Source organism: Saccopteryx leptura, chromosome 3 (assembly GCF_036850995.1).
Source record: "Saccopteryx leptura isolate mSacLep1 chromosome 3, mSacLep1_pri_phased_curated, whole genome shotgun sequence".
Lineage (NCBI taxonomy): Eukaryota > Metazoa > Chordata > Mammalia > Chiroptera > Emballonuridae > Saccopteryx > Saccopteryx leptura.
In genome coordinates this window covers 158,106,688-158,122,028 of record NC_089505.1, presented here as the reverse complement: position 1 = coordinate 158,122,028, position 15,341 = coordinate 158,106,688, and positions in this window count along the sequence as shown.

Below are 15,341 nucleotides of genomic sequence, written 5' to 3'. Positions count from 1 at the left end.
CACATAAATGGCCAATAAGCACATGAAAAAAAATGCTCACTAATACTATTAGGCCTCAAGGAAATAAAAAGGAAAAGCATGAGATACTGCTATATATTCACTAAAATGGCTAAAATTAAAAATACTGAAAATACCAGGTGTTGACAAGGATGTAAAGCAACTGTAAGTTTCATACCTTATTGATAGAAATCTAAAATTGATTAACACTTTAGCAATCAGTTTGACAATTTTTTACTATACAACTCAGCAATTCTACTCCTAAGTATTTGGCTAAGGGTTATGAAATGCCTTGTACTTGAATGCTCATAGAAGCTTTATTTTCAATTGGCAGAAATACTATAAACAGCCCAAGTAAATTAAACAAAATGTATATATCCATATAATAAAATGATAATCAGCAATTTTAAAAAAAGGACTGTACTGTGATACCCCCAGTACATGAATGAATATAAAAAGTATTATAATGAGCTAAACAAGTTGTGCACTATATGACCTTATATACAACAAAAAATCTAGATCAGGCAAAATTTATCTGTGGTGACAAAGCATATCAGTGACATGTAAGTGTAGGGAGTAAGCGTAGGGAGATGAAGGACAGCAAAGGAGTAAAAGGGAAGTCTTAGGGTGATGGAAATGTTCTATATCTTGATTGTGATGACTGCACTGATGTAGTCAAAGTCTAAGTAAATTTATACAAAAATTATACTAAAAAAACCTGATTACGGAAGCATATACCACTTAAACTCAAACAAAAAGAAAAAGGAACTGTGTGATTTGAGGCTAGTTCTTTTTCTCTAGAGGTTTTCATTTGCATCGGTGTTAAAAGAAGAATTGTTGAACTACCAACCCTGGCTGGATAGCTCAGTTGGTTAAAGTGTCATCCTGATATGCTAAGGTTGAGGATTCGATCCAGGGCAGGGCATATACATTACTCTCTCTCTCTCTCTCTCAAATCAAAAATTAAAAAAAAAAAGTTGACCTAAAAAAACTTTAAGACTTACCACATTACACATTTCTAATGACAATTTAAAAAGTTTCTCCCAGAGGAGGCAACTTGATACCCAAGAGAGAAGATGGTCTTGGATCCACGCAAACCAGGATAAATACTGGAATTCTCAGAGCAGGAATTAAACCTCTCATAGTTATATATTGTTTTTTCCATCAACAAAATTGGGATAAAACTCTATACTTTCTAGACTGGTTGTGAAAAACCAAATGATTCAAAACTTTATGAAATCAATGTCATGGCCCACACTAACAGGTGAATAGATATATATTCCCTTCACCTTTCACCAGAGAAAATCTCAAGATTCAAAACCAAAACCAGTGAAATATAATTCTTCCAAAGATCAAATATATAGCGGTATCAACTGAATCCTCTAGGGAGGACATTTGAGTTTCTATAAAAGATCCCATCTTCTACTAACAGCCTTTGCAGATGCTCTGGGCACAGCACCTGTCATGCTGTTGAGGGTGAGAAGACAAGCATTAAGGAAGGCACAACAGTGGGAATAAGATAGGTCATCCTCGGGGAGCCTTCACTTTGCACTGGTTTCTCATGTTGAATACTCTTAGACAGCTGAAACATATGAATGTTTTCTTACTCACTGACTCAACCGAAAGACTCCCAAGTGAGCTATAAACGTTATTTAGTGCACTTCCTTGGGTATCTCAAATGTATAGTTGAATTTGGGGCAGTTCAGGAAATTTGTATTTTCAATACTTTGATTTTGCTTTGGTTATTTTTCTTTCTAAATTAAAAAGAGAAAAACCCTAGCTACTTATGTCTTTTGAAGCCACAGGTAGAATAATTTAGTGTGTTGAGCATCTATATTACTCAGCTTTGTGGGAAGCAAATTGTTGCATTTTTTTAAACATACAACAATATTTCCTTTGTGGGGGCAGAGACTTAAGGTTTTACTAGATCATAAAGTGAGAAACAGTTTAAATGAAACTACAATGACATACTAAACCAGATCAGAAAAATGTAGATACTTCTAAGCTCCAACACTACCACCTAGAGACACAGAACATTTCACAACCAATGTATCAACCCACCACTGCCAATGGTGTAGTTAAACAACTCCTATAGGGCCAATTTAAAAGGGTAAATATGAGATAAGCTTTTATTAATGCTTCCCTTTATCATGAAATCCATTTCCCACTGTCATTTGAGCATTTTAAGATGGCCCACGACCAGCACAGCCATATTAGTTTACATCTGACTGTGCACCAAGCAGAAAACAAATCAAATAATTTAAATAATAAAAGAATGTACCATTTCAGCCCTGGCTGGCTAGCTCAGCGGTAGAGTGTCCGCCTGGCGTCTGGAAGTCCCGGGTTCGATTCTCAGCCAGGGTACATAGGAGAGGCACCCGTCTGCTTTTCCACCCTTCCCTCTCTCTTTTCTCTCCATCTCTCCCCCTCCCACAGCCAAGGTTCCATTGGAGCAAAAGTTGGCCCAGGTGCTGAGGATGGCTCCATTGCCTCCTCCTCAGGTGCTAGAATAGCTCTGGTTTCAATGGAGCAATGCCCCAGATGTGCAGAGCATCACCCCCTAGTGGGCATGCTGGGTAGATTTCGGTCAGGAGCATGTGGGAGTCTGTTTCTCTGCCTTCCCGCTTCTCACTTCAAAAAAATACAAAAGAGGCCCTGGCCGGTTGGCTCAGTGGTAGAGTGTCGGCCTGGCATGCAGAAGTCTCGGGTTCGATTCCCAGCCAGGGCACACAGGAGAAGCGCCCATCTGCTTCTCCACCCCTCCCCCTCTCCTTCCTCTCTGTCTCTCTCTTCCCCTCCCGCAGCCGAGGCTCCATTGGAGCAAAGATGGCCTGGGCGCTGGGGATGGCCCCTTGGCCTCTGCCCCAGGCACTAGAGTGGCTCTGGTCGTGGCAGAGCGACGCCCCGGAGGGGCAGAGCATCGCCCCCTGGTGGGCAGAGCATCGCCCCTGGTGGGCATGCCGGGTGGATCCCAGTCAGGCGCATGCGGGAGTCTGTCCGACTGTCTCTCCCCGTTTCTAGCTTCAGAAAAATACAAAAAAAAAATACAAAAGAAATAAAAAAAGAATGTACTATTTCAAAATGACTCCATTCTTTAAAATATTTACAGGAGCCCAGTTTTTTTCCAAAGAGGGCAAATGTACCAAAAGAACAGAGCAATGGCTTCTTCCTCTTCTCAAAGTGAGCCAGAGCATTCTAGATATTTTCTAAGAATGTTAAAGGATCCATTGACATGGCACTCAACCAGCTGTTGCCTATCTTCACCTTTCCCACTCTAGGTAATGTCTCTAGTTATAACCCTGTGTCTCAGGGCATTTAGGACCAGAATGTTCTTTGATTGATTAAAAAACTTATATTGGTTGATCATGCTGAGAAGTGACAATTATCCCCATTCAGGCAGAGGGCTCTGGCAGAAATAGGGTTAATTTTGTCATGTGTGTGTGTGTGTGTGTGTGTGTGTGTGTGTGTGTGTGTCTCCCCCCCCCCCACGCCAGTAGCTCCCACACACCTGTCAACCATCAAGGTCAGGCTTGCCAGAAACCTAGGAGTGAATGGGCATGGACGCAGCTGTAGCAAATTAGTGTATCCTGAGGAGGTCCAGCATGAAAGATGTGAACTCTTGCCTATGTCTCTATGGGGTTTTGACTGATCCAAAAACTAGGTTGCTGTGGGGAATCAAGAGAGATAGGTGCCCCAGAGACTTCTTTCACTGTCTTCCCTTAATAGCATGTAATATGTAAAATGGTGTGTGTGTCTGTATTTGTGTGTGTGCATCTATGTATTTTTCATAAAGCTCTTTGGGATTATAGTAGAGCAGGGACATTGATCTATAATTTTTAAAACCAGAAGAAATGTTTTAGAAATAAAATATAATAATGAAGATGGTCTTTCAGCTATCTCCATCACCAGGTATAGAAACCACATAATTATTGATGAAACAATATTTAATGATTTTCATCAATGCCCTTTCTCAAGAGTATGTAGGTTTTACAATACACCAATCATGTATGTAGATGTTTTAAAGAAAGGGACTAAAAATGAATAATTTGGAAAAAAGGTACTTGGCTCAATTGTGACAATATCTTGACAACTGTTAAGTGCCAAATTCTTTGTTATTTGAACTCTAAATTCTGCCTTGGGTTTGTTTTCTTATTTATTTTTAATGTGAAAAATATACAGAAGGTTATGTCATAATCAAGTCTCTTAAATTCTGGAGGGAGTATAAGATGTTCTAGGCCTTTGAGCCCTGCCTATTTTCAGCTTTGTGTGTTACATAAAAGGAGTGAAATTGTAGGAAAGGTAGAAAGGTTATACAGTGGGAAAGAAATGAAAGATGAAGGGGACATGGAGAGATGCTTAAATAGTACTTTATGTTTTTTTACTAGTTCAGTTTCTCTTGTGGAATGTGAGGCCAAGCTTTCCAGCAATATCAGGATAAAAACACTGCAGAATGCTGTGCATTCTCTTTGCACTGAGTAGGAACAAAAAGAAAAGTGGGGCAGAAGGATACATCGCAGTGATTCCACAAAGCCAGAACATATTCTCTGTAGAGGAGCAACAAAATAAAGCAAATACATCTAATTGCTTATAAAGTTAGTCTCAGTACCTATAGTTCAATTACAGTCTACTACCAAATCCTACATCAGTATATAAAAAAGTGCAATCCTAAAAATGACATTTTGGCTGAGCAAAAGTTCCAGAATCCTACAGGGTCATGATTTAATGTTTCACACCCTATAAACATCATAATAGCAAAGACATAATGAAATCAATTGTGAAAGAGGTTGTCTCACAGGGCTCCCGATTTACATGTGAAGTTTTTGAAGGGGAAGAGGGCAATTGGTGAAATAAGCATCCGATTTGGCCCAGCACAGTCACTCAAAGCAGATAAGGAAAAAAAACTGTCTAAACTGGTATTTGAAAATTTAGGGGACTTGTTGAGATAATTGATTTAAGAGACCTCAATTAATCAAAATACCCCAAGCATCTTAAGAAAGGGAGTTGCTTCAATTACAGAGGCTATTATTGGACACTGTAGAACCTACTTCTTAAGGACCTGCAGAGTCTGCAGAGTCTCACTGTGCGTATCTTGTTTTGCAATAGAGATGGGTAGCTAGGTCCTACCTGACTCGGCAAGACCAAACTGACCTGCAGAATAGAAAGTCTTTGCCCTCACTTTCTTCCTTTTCCATTTACATGGACCCATGATGCTCCTTAACTCTGCCCTCCACTTGTCTTGAAGGATGGAGGGAGCGCTTGAAAAGAATGTGGTATGTGGCTTCTTCACCAAGACTGCCGGCACATGTCTCGGAGCACATGCACACAGCGATGGTGTGTGATGTGTGCATTTTCAGCCACCTTAGGGGGTTTGTTGGGGAGCAACTTATTTCACAGTGTAAACCATTGGCCTCAATATATTTTACTTACATTATTTTTTTCTTGAGAGCATTCCTCATTTTAGTACTATGAAACCATATCAAATGAAGTAAATAGGTATCCAAATTGGAATTTCAATTTTCAAAGTTACTTAATTTAATCAGCTGTTTAAAAGTAAGAATTGTCTATACTAAACTTATTGGGCTGATTACTAACAGTCTTTTTTTTCAGTTTTTATTTATTCATTTTTAGAGAGACAGGAGACAGAGAGAGAGAGAGAGAGAGAGAGAGAGACAGGAAGCATCAACTCCCATATGTGCTCTGACCAGACAAGCCGAGAGTTTTGAACCAGTGACCTCAGCATTCCAGGTTGACTCTTGATCCACTGTACCACCACAGGCCAGGCACTAACAGTCTTAAACCAATGGTGAGCAAAGGGTATTTGTGATTATCTTCTACAGAACAAAACAGATATTGACATATATCAACCACTTCATCAGATAAGGACGGTCATGCTGCTAAGTAATGGAAGTATAGGTGTGGTCACCCTCATTCTAGTAGTTATCTCAGATGTGAGATCACCCCTTCTAAGTGTAGGAATAAACCCAGCAGCAAAAACCAGCCTCTCGTTCCTCTGCTCAGTGTTGGCATTAGTTAGAACTCTGATTTAAGTAAGAAAAACTAGATACCGTATTTTTTGCTCCATAAGGCATAGTTTTTCCCCCCAAAAGTGGAGGGGGAAATGCCCGTGTGTCTTATGGAGTGAAAAATACTGTATTTCTAGTATAGACCCTATGGGTAAACTTGACATATGCTAAACTCATATATGGAAAAAAAAAGTTAATATTTCTTTTGTTATCAGAACTATTTTTATGTTTTTTTCTGAAGCTTAGATTTTCTTTAATAATGATAAGAGAGACTAAGATAAATGGGATTTCAAATATGTCATTTAAAAGTAACATCTTTTTCATTTTAAAATTGACCTTTTGGCATTACCTCTGTCCTATTTTTTTCACCCTAACCAAGATGTTTCCTGGACATAGAATGAAGTGTCAGAAAATCTCATATTTGAGTAGTGGCCTTCACTAGGATGTCCCTTGCCCCATTTGATTATTGTTCACCCTGCTGTCATCTACTTTGGTATCTGCAACTGATGAAAGTTGTTATGCTTTATTTTGTTTTCTTCGTATAGTCAGTGCCGAAATGCGCCTGTTCTCCCACAGACAGGCTGGACTGCTCTTGCCTTAACCTTTCCTGCCAACACTGCTCTGAGGAATCTCTGCCATAATTTTTATTTGACCCCAGCCACTTCCCTTAAGAACTCCACCCTGATAAACCAATGATTTCTCTATTTTCCACTGGGGACACATTATGACTTTGAGACATTTCCTGCCAGAGGTGCAGGGTTGAGGAATCAAGGGTGAGAGGTTGTCTGTGGCTCTTCAGCCATCACAACTCAGCTGTGTGTCCAGTGCTGTTGTGGGACAGTCAACTGACTGGCCTCCTGGTTAGTTGCAACGGGTGGTGGGGTCCCAGGCTCCTTTACCCTCATTGTCACCCCTCTCCCCCACCTATCCACACATATGTAGCTGGGTTTCTCTACCAATACCCAGTTTTCATCTTGAGATTTATTCTAAAATGAAGTACATTAAAATAGAATAGAGAATTCAAGGTACAAGGATCTGAATTTTGCCCTTCTCTCCCTCTCTCTCTCTCTCTCTCTCTCTCTCTCTCTCTCTCTCTGTCTTATCCTATCCATTTTAAAGACTCAGATGTGTTCTCTCTGTAGTATCCCCTGGTTGTTTTTCTTTCTATCTGTATCCTGTATAATAAAACAAAATTTTTAGTTCTACAAAATTTGTTTTTAAAATGTAAGAAAAATTGGAATTAATAAATTCTTATGTCTTTTATTTAAGCCTATACTTTATTTTATTATCTTATTTTTATTTTTTGTGACAGAGACAGAGAGAGGGACAGACAGGGACAGACAGAAAGAAAGGGAGAGAGATGAGAAGCATCAATTCTTTGTTGCGGCACCTTAGTTGTTCATTGATTGCTTTCTCATATGTGCCTTGACCGTGGAGCTACAGCAGACCGAGTAACCCATTGCTCAAGTCAGAGACCTTGGGGTCAAGCTGGTGAGCTGTGCTCAAACCAGATGAGCCCATGTTCAGGCCGGAGACCTCGAGGTTTCAAACCTGGGTCCTCCACGTCCCAGTCCAGCGCTCTATCTACTGCGCCACCGCCTGATCGGTCTAAGCCTATATTTTAAAAGTACCATTTTATTGGTACACCAAATAAATTTATCAGAAATACCTAATATCTTTGTTCTAGTTGATATCACAATTTATCCTGAATCATGACATATTTGATTTAATGAATGGGAAGTGAGAGAGATTATAGTTTAAAGGGAATAAAAAATAATTCTCAATTTCAAAAACAATAAACCTATTTTCCACCTCACAAATAATAGATAATAAAATATAGGGATTCTGGGATATCTATCCAGGAAAGGAGAAACTGTCTCTGAGCCTAGCATCGCCTGGCATCAGGGCTCAATATGCTATGACAAACTCTATCTACATTTTCTGTCTTACTCTTCATGTCTTTTATCAGTTTTTATTTTATGAACCAATTTTCTCTACAAAATGAAAAGTATGAGAGCTGTGTTGAGCTCTCTAGGTTCTACAGTTCTCCTCCAAGAATCCTGCTTTTACTGGGGCTGGGCCACCGTTGCCCTTTCTCGATTTACTAAACAGAAAACTAAGTGCCCTAGCTTGAATCCTGAGCCCATCTTCCATTTGTCTTTTGGGTGAGGGAGCGAACTGGTATGACATGAGTATGGGTTCATTTTTCATATGCATCAGGGTTGAGAGTGAAATTTATTTTCCATTCCTTTTTTTTTCTTAAAGGAAAAAGGGCAAAGCAAAAATCTATAAATGTTCAGTATTATATTCCTCTTAGCATCTCTACAAACTTATACTTCTATTTTCTTAAAAAATAAATGGGATACGTTAGTGAAGAATTCTTAAGTATACATAACAAAATATTATTTTCTATAGAATTTACCTTTTTAAATTTGTGGGCTTACACCCTTTTATACTCATTTTTCCCCTGAATTTCTCAAGATAATGTCTCAAGACATTTTACTAAATTATTTATGATTAAAATAAAAAGAAACAAAGCCCTTTGGGATTATAAATTAATAACTTTTTTCCAGTTAGAGATCACATTTATAAGGATTTATTTTTTTATTTATCTCTGTTCTCTAGGATTTAAAAATATTTCACCATCAGTAATCTACCCAGTTTATGTTTCTCAGTGCACAATATTTTGACTAATCAGTCTACCTTGCATCTTTTTGGTGTTATTTTGAGATCATGTAATTTAGCATATATCTTATTTACAATATTTATAAAAATATGTATATATTCTACTTTAATTTGTTGACATGATGAATGATAGTGGGTCTTTAAAATCAAACTATTCTATTAATGTCACCCCAATAAATTTAATAAAAAATAAAATAAATGTATTCTATAATTAATCATTATATTTAATGTTTAAACTGTGTTTTGGTTTTTTCCTGAAAAACTTTCACTGACTCTGTGCAGAATTCTAAGAAAATACTGGTAGATTTTAATTCTTAATTAAGATTTGATTTTATTTTGGATTGTGTACTAACATTAAAAAATGAACTTGAGGTTTTTCTTTGTTATCAGTGTTATCTACCTTTGACATATGTTTCTATCAATATTCAGCTGATTTCATAGTTCTCTGCAATAACTTAAATAGAATTTATATAGAAAATAAATAGAATTGAAAGCACTGGTTGTTTAAAATTTTTAAATAATTTGAACTTAAACCCTAACCTTCACTTTGGAAGTTTTTTTATGTCCATTTTTCTATTTATTCTACAATAATTTTCTTTATTTTTTGTTTAGATTTTGATATACAGTAGTACCTTGAGATATGAATTTAATTTGTTCTGTAACCGAGCTCGTAAGTCAGTCAACTCATATATCAAACTGCTGATACTGGACCCATGCGCCAACGTGCCAATTAGCGGCAGCTTCCCAAATCATGACTCGTAGCTCGGAATTTTGCTGGGATCTTGAACAAAAATACGGACTGAGTCGCAGCTTTGTATCTTAAAAAAAATTTGTATGTTGGTCTGTTTCTACGTCAAGGTACCACTGTATTCTTAATGTTTGACCACCTTTTTAGCTTTTTCTGATTTACTTATTTCACTCAGTATAATGTTTTCAGGATCCACCCATGTTGTCATAAATGACACTACGTCATCATTTCATATGACTGAGTAGTATTCTATTGTGTTTGTATATATGATATATATATATACACACATACCACATCTTTATTCAATCCTGTACTAAGGGACACTTTGGTTGTTTTCATGTCTTGGCCACTGTGAATAATGCTGTGATGAACATGGAGTTGCATGTGTCTTTAAATATCAATGTTTTCGAGTTTTGGGGGTAGATACCCAATACAGGAATTACTGGATCATATAGTAATTCTATTCTTAATTTCTTGAGGAACCACCATACTTTCTTCCATAATGGTTATACCAATTTACATTCCTACCAGCAGTAAATGAGGGTTTCTTTTTCTCCACAGCCTCTCCAACACTTGTTATTACCTGTCTTATTGATAATAGCTAATCTAACAGGTGTGGAGTGGCATCTCATTGTAGTTTTGATTTGCTTTTCTCAAACAGCTAGTGAAGATGTGCATTTTTTCATATATCTGTTGGCTATTTATATGTCATCTTGGGAAAAGTATCTATTCAGGTCCTCTCCCCATTTTTTAATAGGATTTTTTGCTTGTTTGTTGCTGAGCTTTGTGAGTTCTTTATATATTTTGGATATTAACCCCTTATCACAGCTGTTGTTTGCAAATATCATCTCCCATTTTGTTGGCTATTTGTTTTTTTGTCAGTTTCTTTTGCAGTGCAGAAGCTTTTTAGTTTGATATAATCCCAATCCTTTATTTTTGTCTTTACTTCCCTTGCCTTTGGTGTCAAATTCATAAATTGTTCTCTACAGTCAAGGTTCATGAGTTTAGTGCCTATGTTTTCTTCTATGTAATTTATTGTTTCAGGTCTTATATTTAGGTCTTTGATCCATTTTGAATTAATTTTTGTGCAGGTGGACAATATTAATATTAATCACACAAACTGTAGTCAAGTGTTATTCTTTTGTATGTGGCTTTCCAATTTTCCCAGCACAATTTATTGAAAAGGCTTTCTTTTCTCCATTGTGTATTTTTGCCTCCTTTGTCAAATATGATTTTTCCATATATATGTGGTTTTATTTCTGGGCTCTCAATTCTGTTCCACTGGTCTGTGTGTCTGTTTTTTCCAATACCATGCTGTTTTGATTATTTTGGCTCTGTAGTATAAGTTGAAGTCAGGTATTGCAATACCTCTAGCTTTGTTCTTTTTTCTCAGGAGTGCTTTGGCTATTCAAGGTTTTTTTATGTTTCCATGCAAACCTGGTAATTTTTTGTTCAGTTTCCTTAATTAAAAAATGACATTGAATTTCGATGGGAATTGCATTAAATTAGTACATAGCTTTGGGTAATATGGCCATTTGAACTATATTGATTCTTACAGTTCATGAGCATGGAATATATTTCCATTTCATTGTGTCTTTTTTCAATTTCCTTTAATAATGCTTTGTACTGTTCAGTATATAGATCCTTTACATTTTTTGTTAAGTTTATTTCTAGGTATTTTATTTTTTGTGGCAATTGTAAAAGGGATTTTTTTTTTTATTTCATTTTCTGAAGTTTCATTGCTGACATATATAAAAGCAATAGACTTCTTTATATTATTAATTTTGTATCCTGTGATCTTCTTAAATTGGTTTATTGTTTCTATTAGTCTTTTTGTGGAGTCTTTGGGGGTTTCTATATACAAGATCATGTCATCTGCAAAATGTGACACCTTTAATTCATCTTATCCAATCTGAATACCTTTTATTTCCTTCTCTTTTCCAATTGCTGTGGCTGAAACTTCCAGCACTATGTTGAATAGGAATGGAGAGTGTGGACAACCTTGTCTTGTTCCTGATTTTAGAGGAAAAGCTTTCAGTATTACCATTTAGTGTGATACTAGCTAATGGTTTATCATATATGGTCTTTATTGAGTGTTTTAAACATAAAAGGATGTTGTATCTTATTGAATGCCTTCTCTGCATCTATTAATAGGATCATAATTTTTGTTCTCTGTTTGGTTGATATGGTGTATATAACATTAATCAATTTATGTATACTGAACTATCCTTTTGCTCCTGAAATGAATCATCAGTTGACCGTGATGTATTATTTTAAAATGGGTGGTTGTATTCAATTTGCTAATATTTTGTTTAGGAATTTTATATCTGTATTCATTAGAGATATTGGTCTGTAGTTTTCTTTTTTTCTGTTGTCCTTGCCAGGTTTAGGTATGAGGGTTATGTTGGCCTCACAAAATGTGGTAAGGAGTATTGCTTCTTCTATTTTTTTGGAAGACTTTGAGAAGAGTATCAACCAACTCTTCTATAAATGTTTGGTGTAATTCACTAGTATAGCCTGGACTTTTATTTTTGGGGAGGTTTTTGATAGCTGTTTACATTTCCTCCCTGCTATGGATCTATTTAGGCTTTCCACTTCTTTGTGACTCAGTCTAGGAGGATTGTAGTTCTAGGAATTTATCTATTTCTTCTAGATTGTTGAATTTGGCACCATGTAATGTTTCAAAGTATTCTACAATGATCCTTTGTAAATCTATGATACCTGTGGTAGTTTCTCCTCTTTCATTTCAGATTGTGAGTCCTTTCTCTTTTTTCCTTAGTGAGTCTAGCCAGAGGTTTATAAATTTAATTGATCTTTTCAAAGAACCAGCTTTTCATTGTATTAATTTTTCTATAGTTTTTCTGTTCTCTATTTCATTTATTTCTGCTCTAATTTTTACTATTTCCTTTCTTCTGCTAATTTGGGTTGCCTTAGTTCTTCTTTTTCTAGTTATTTCGGATGTGATGCGAAGTTGTTTACTTGGGATCTCTCTCGTTTCTTGATGTAAGCCTGTAATGATATAAACTTCCCTCTTATTACTGCCTTTGTTGTATCCCAGAAATTTTGATATGTCATACTGTCATTTTCATTAGTCTGTATATATCTTTTAATATCTCCTTTTATTTTTTATTTGACCCAGTAATTTTTTAACAATAAGTATGTTGTTTAATTTTCGCATTTTTGTGGGTATGTTTACTTCTTTTTGCAGTTGAATTCTAGTTTCAAAGTCTTATGATCAGAGAATATGCTTGGTATAATTTCAATCTTTCTGAATTTGTTGATGTTAGTTTTGTGGCCCAACAGACAGTCTATTCTTGACAGTGTTCCATGTACACTGGAGAATAGTGTGTACTCTGAAGTCCTGGGATGAAATGTCCTATAAAAGTCTATAATGTCCATTTGGTCTAGTGTGTCATTTAGGGCAGATATTTCTTTATTTTCCATTTGGATGATCAATCCAGAGCCATCAATGGTGCATTGAGATCTCCAAGTATTAATATGTTTTTGTCTGTTTCTACTTATAGATCAGTTAGTAGGTGTCTTACATATTTTGGTGCTCCCTGTTTCTGTTTGCTTCTTGGATTTGAGGCTCTAACTCTTTCCACAGATTTAGAAAATTTTCATCCATAATTTGTTTAAATATGTGTTCCATTCCCTTTTCCCTCTCTTCTTCTTCTGATATACCCATTACTATTTCTTCATTTTGTATTTTTCTGAAGTGAGAAGCAGGGAGGCAGAGAGACAGAATCTCGCATGCATCCAACTGGGGTCCACCTGGTAAGTCCACCAAGGGGTCAGACTCTGCCCATCTGGGGCATTGCTCTATTGTAACCGGAGTCGTTCTGGTGCCTGAGGCAGAGGCCATGAAGCCATCCTCAGAGCCCGGGCTAACTTTGTTCCACTGGAGCCTCGGCTTCAGGAGGGATAGAGAAAGACAGAGAGGAAGGAGAGGGGGAAGGGTGGAGAAGCAGATGGGCACTTCTCTTGTGAGCCCTGGCCAGGAATCTAACCTGGAACTTCTACACGCTGGACCGATGCTCTAACAGTGAGCCAGCCAGCCAGGGTCTATACCCATTATTCTTATATTGCTCTTTCTGATGGAGTCAGAAAATTCGTGTAGAGCTCTCTCAGTTTTTTAATTCATGGTCTGTCTTCTCCTCTTTCTGTTGTCTCTAGTTACCTGTCTTTGAGGTCACTGATTCTCTCCTCTCTCTAGCCTGTTCTAATAAATAACCTTGTTACCTCATTTTTCAGTTCATGTATTAAGTTCTTCATCTCTGTTTGATTCTTTTTTAAAGTTTCAGTCTCCTTGGTAAAGTACTCTTATTGTTTATCACTTTGTTTTTTGAGCTTATTTGATTGCCTATCAATGTTTTCCCACAACTCATTGAGATTTTTTAAAAACTTCAATTTTAAATTCTCTGTCATTTAACTCCAAAGTTTCCATGTAAGTGAGATTATTTTCTGGAGATTTTTCATTATCTATCTGAACTACATCTCTGTCTTGAATATCCATGATGTTTGATTTCTTTTTCCTTGATGGCTTTTGAAAGTGGCATTGTTAAGAACCCTACCAAGAAAAATTTTTAACAATAGGTGTTGCTGTACTACAGGTTTTGGCTCTGTGAAATCTTAGACAGTACTCTGCTGTTGTAATGATGTTAACAGGGCTGCAGTTGTGTTGGTTGTGTGCTGCAAGAGCTTTACAGTTTCAACTTCATGGCTTTAGCAGTGGCAATTTCAGGTCTCCAGTGGTTCTTCCCCACATATCAGTAGACCAGGGGATCAGATGCAGAGCAGTTCCACCTCTCAGGGGAAAGAGTGGTCCCAGAAAGTCAGCTGTGTTGGGACTGCCACTACCCCTCTTCATATGGCGAGGGGAAGGCAGTGGCACCTGGGAGGCTGGGAGGGTGCACTTTGGTCTTTCCTGACACTGCACAGAGTGTGGGTCACTGGTAGAGGGCCAGCTGTGGCGAGTGCGCTTGAGTGCTGTGGGTCTAGTATGTGCAGCACCACATGGGCTGATCTTCTTTGGCTAAGTGCTTACTGATGGAGCATGTGCCTTGCTGTGTGAGCCAGGCACCATGGGCCCAGTGTGCACTGATGGAGCACACACCCTGCGCCACAAGAGCCAAGCACTTAGGGCTCAGGACATGCTGATTGAAAGAGTACTGCAGGCTGAGCATGGGCTCCACGCCAACTGTTCACAAGCCAAGTGACATGGGCAGTCCTCAGTAACCCTGTGCCTGGTTGTGCCCACCTTAGTTCAGCTCCTTCCTCCCTGCCCTTCAGTCTCTCCACCTTTCCTGGCTCAGAATAAAACTCCATCCCTCAGTCCAGAAAGGAGAAAGAAACATTCAGTCTTCTGCCTTCTCTCCTTTCCAGATTCGACCATGAAAATGTTTTATCTTCCAACTCTCTTTTCAACACGGCCCACCTTCAGTCCATTTCTTGTGCAGATCTTTTAGGCACTCACTGCGAGCTCAGCTGGATTTCCTTTGCTGCATTATAGTTGTTCAATTCATTATAGCTGTTGAAATTTTAAGAGGAGAAATCAGAAGTATTTCTCACACTGCCATTTCTCTGATGTCACTCCAATATTAAATTTCTTTCAAAATATGTCTCTAGAAGATTAATGATATAAAATTAAATTGCATAATTTTTTTTATTTATTCAATTTTAGAAGGGGGGAGGAGCAGGAAGCATCAACTCCCTTCTGTGCCTTGTCTGGGCAAGCCCAGGGTTTCGAACCAGCAACCTCAGCATTCCAGGTCGACGCTCTATCCACTGCGCCACTGCAGGTCAGGCATTAAATTGCATAATTTTAAATTAAGAAACAATTAAATAAATTTAATCACATGCAATTGGATGAATCAAGTATATCAAAT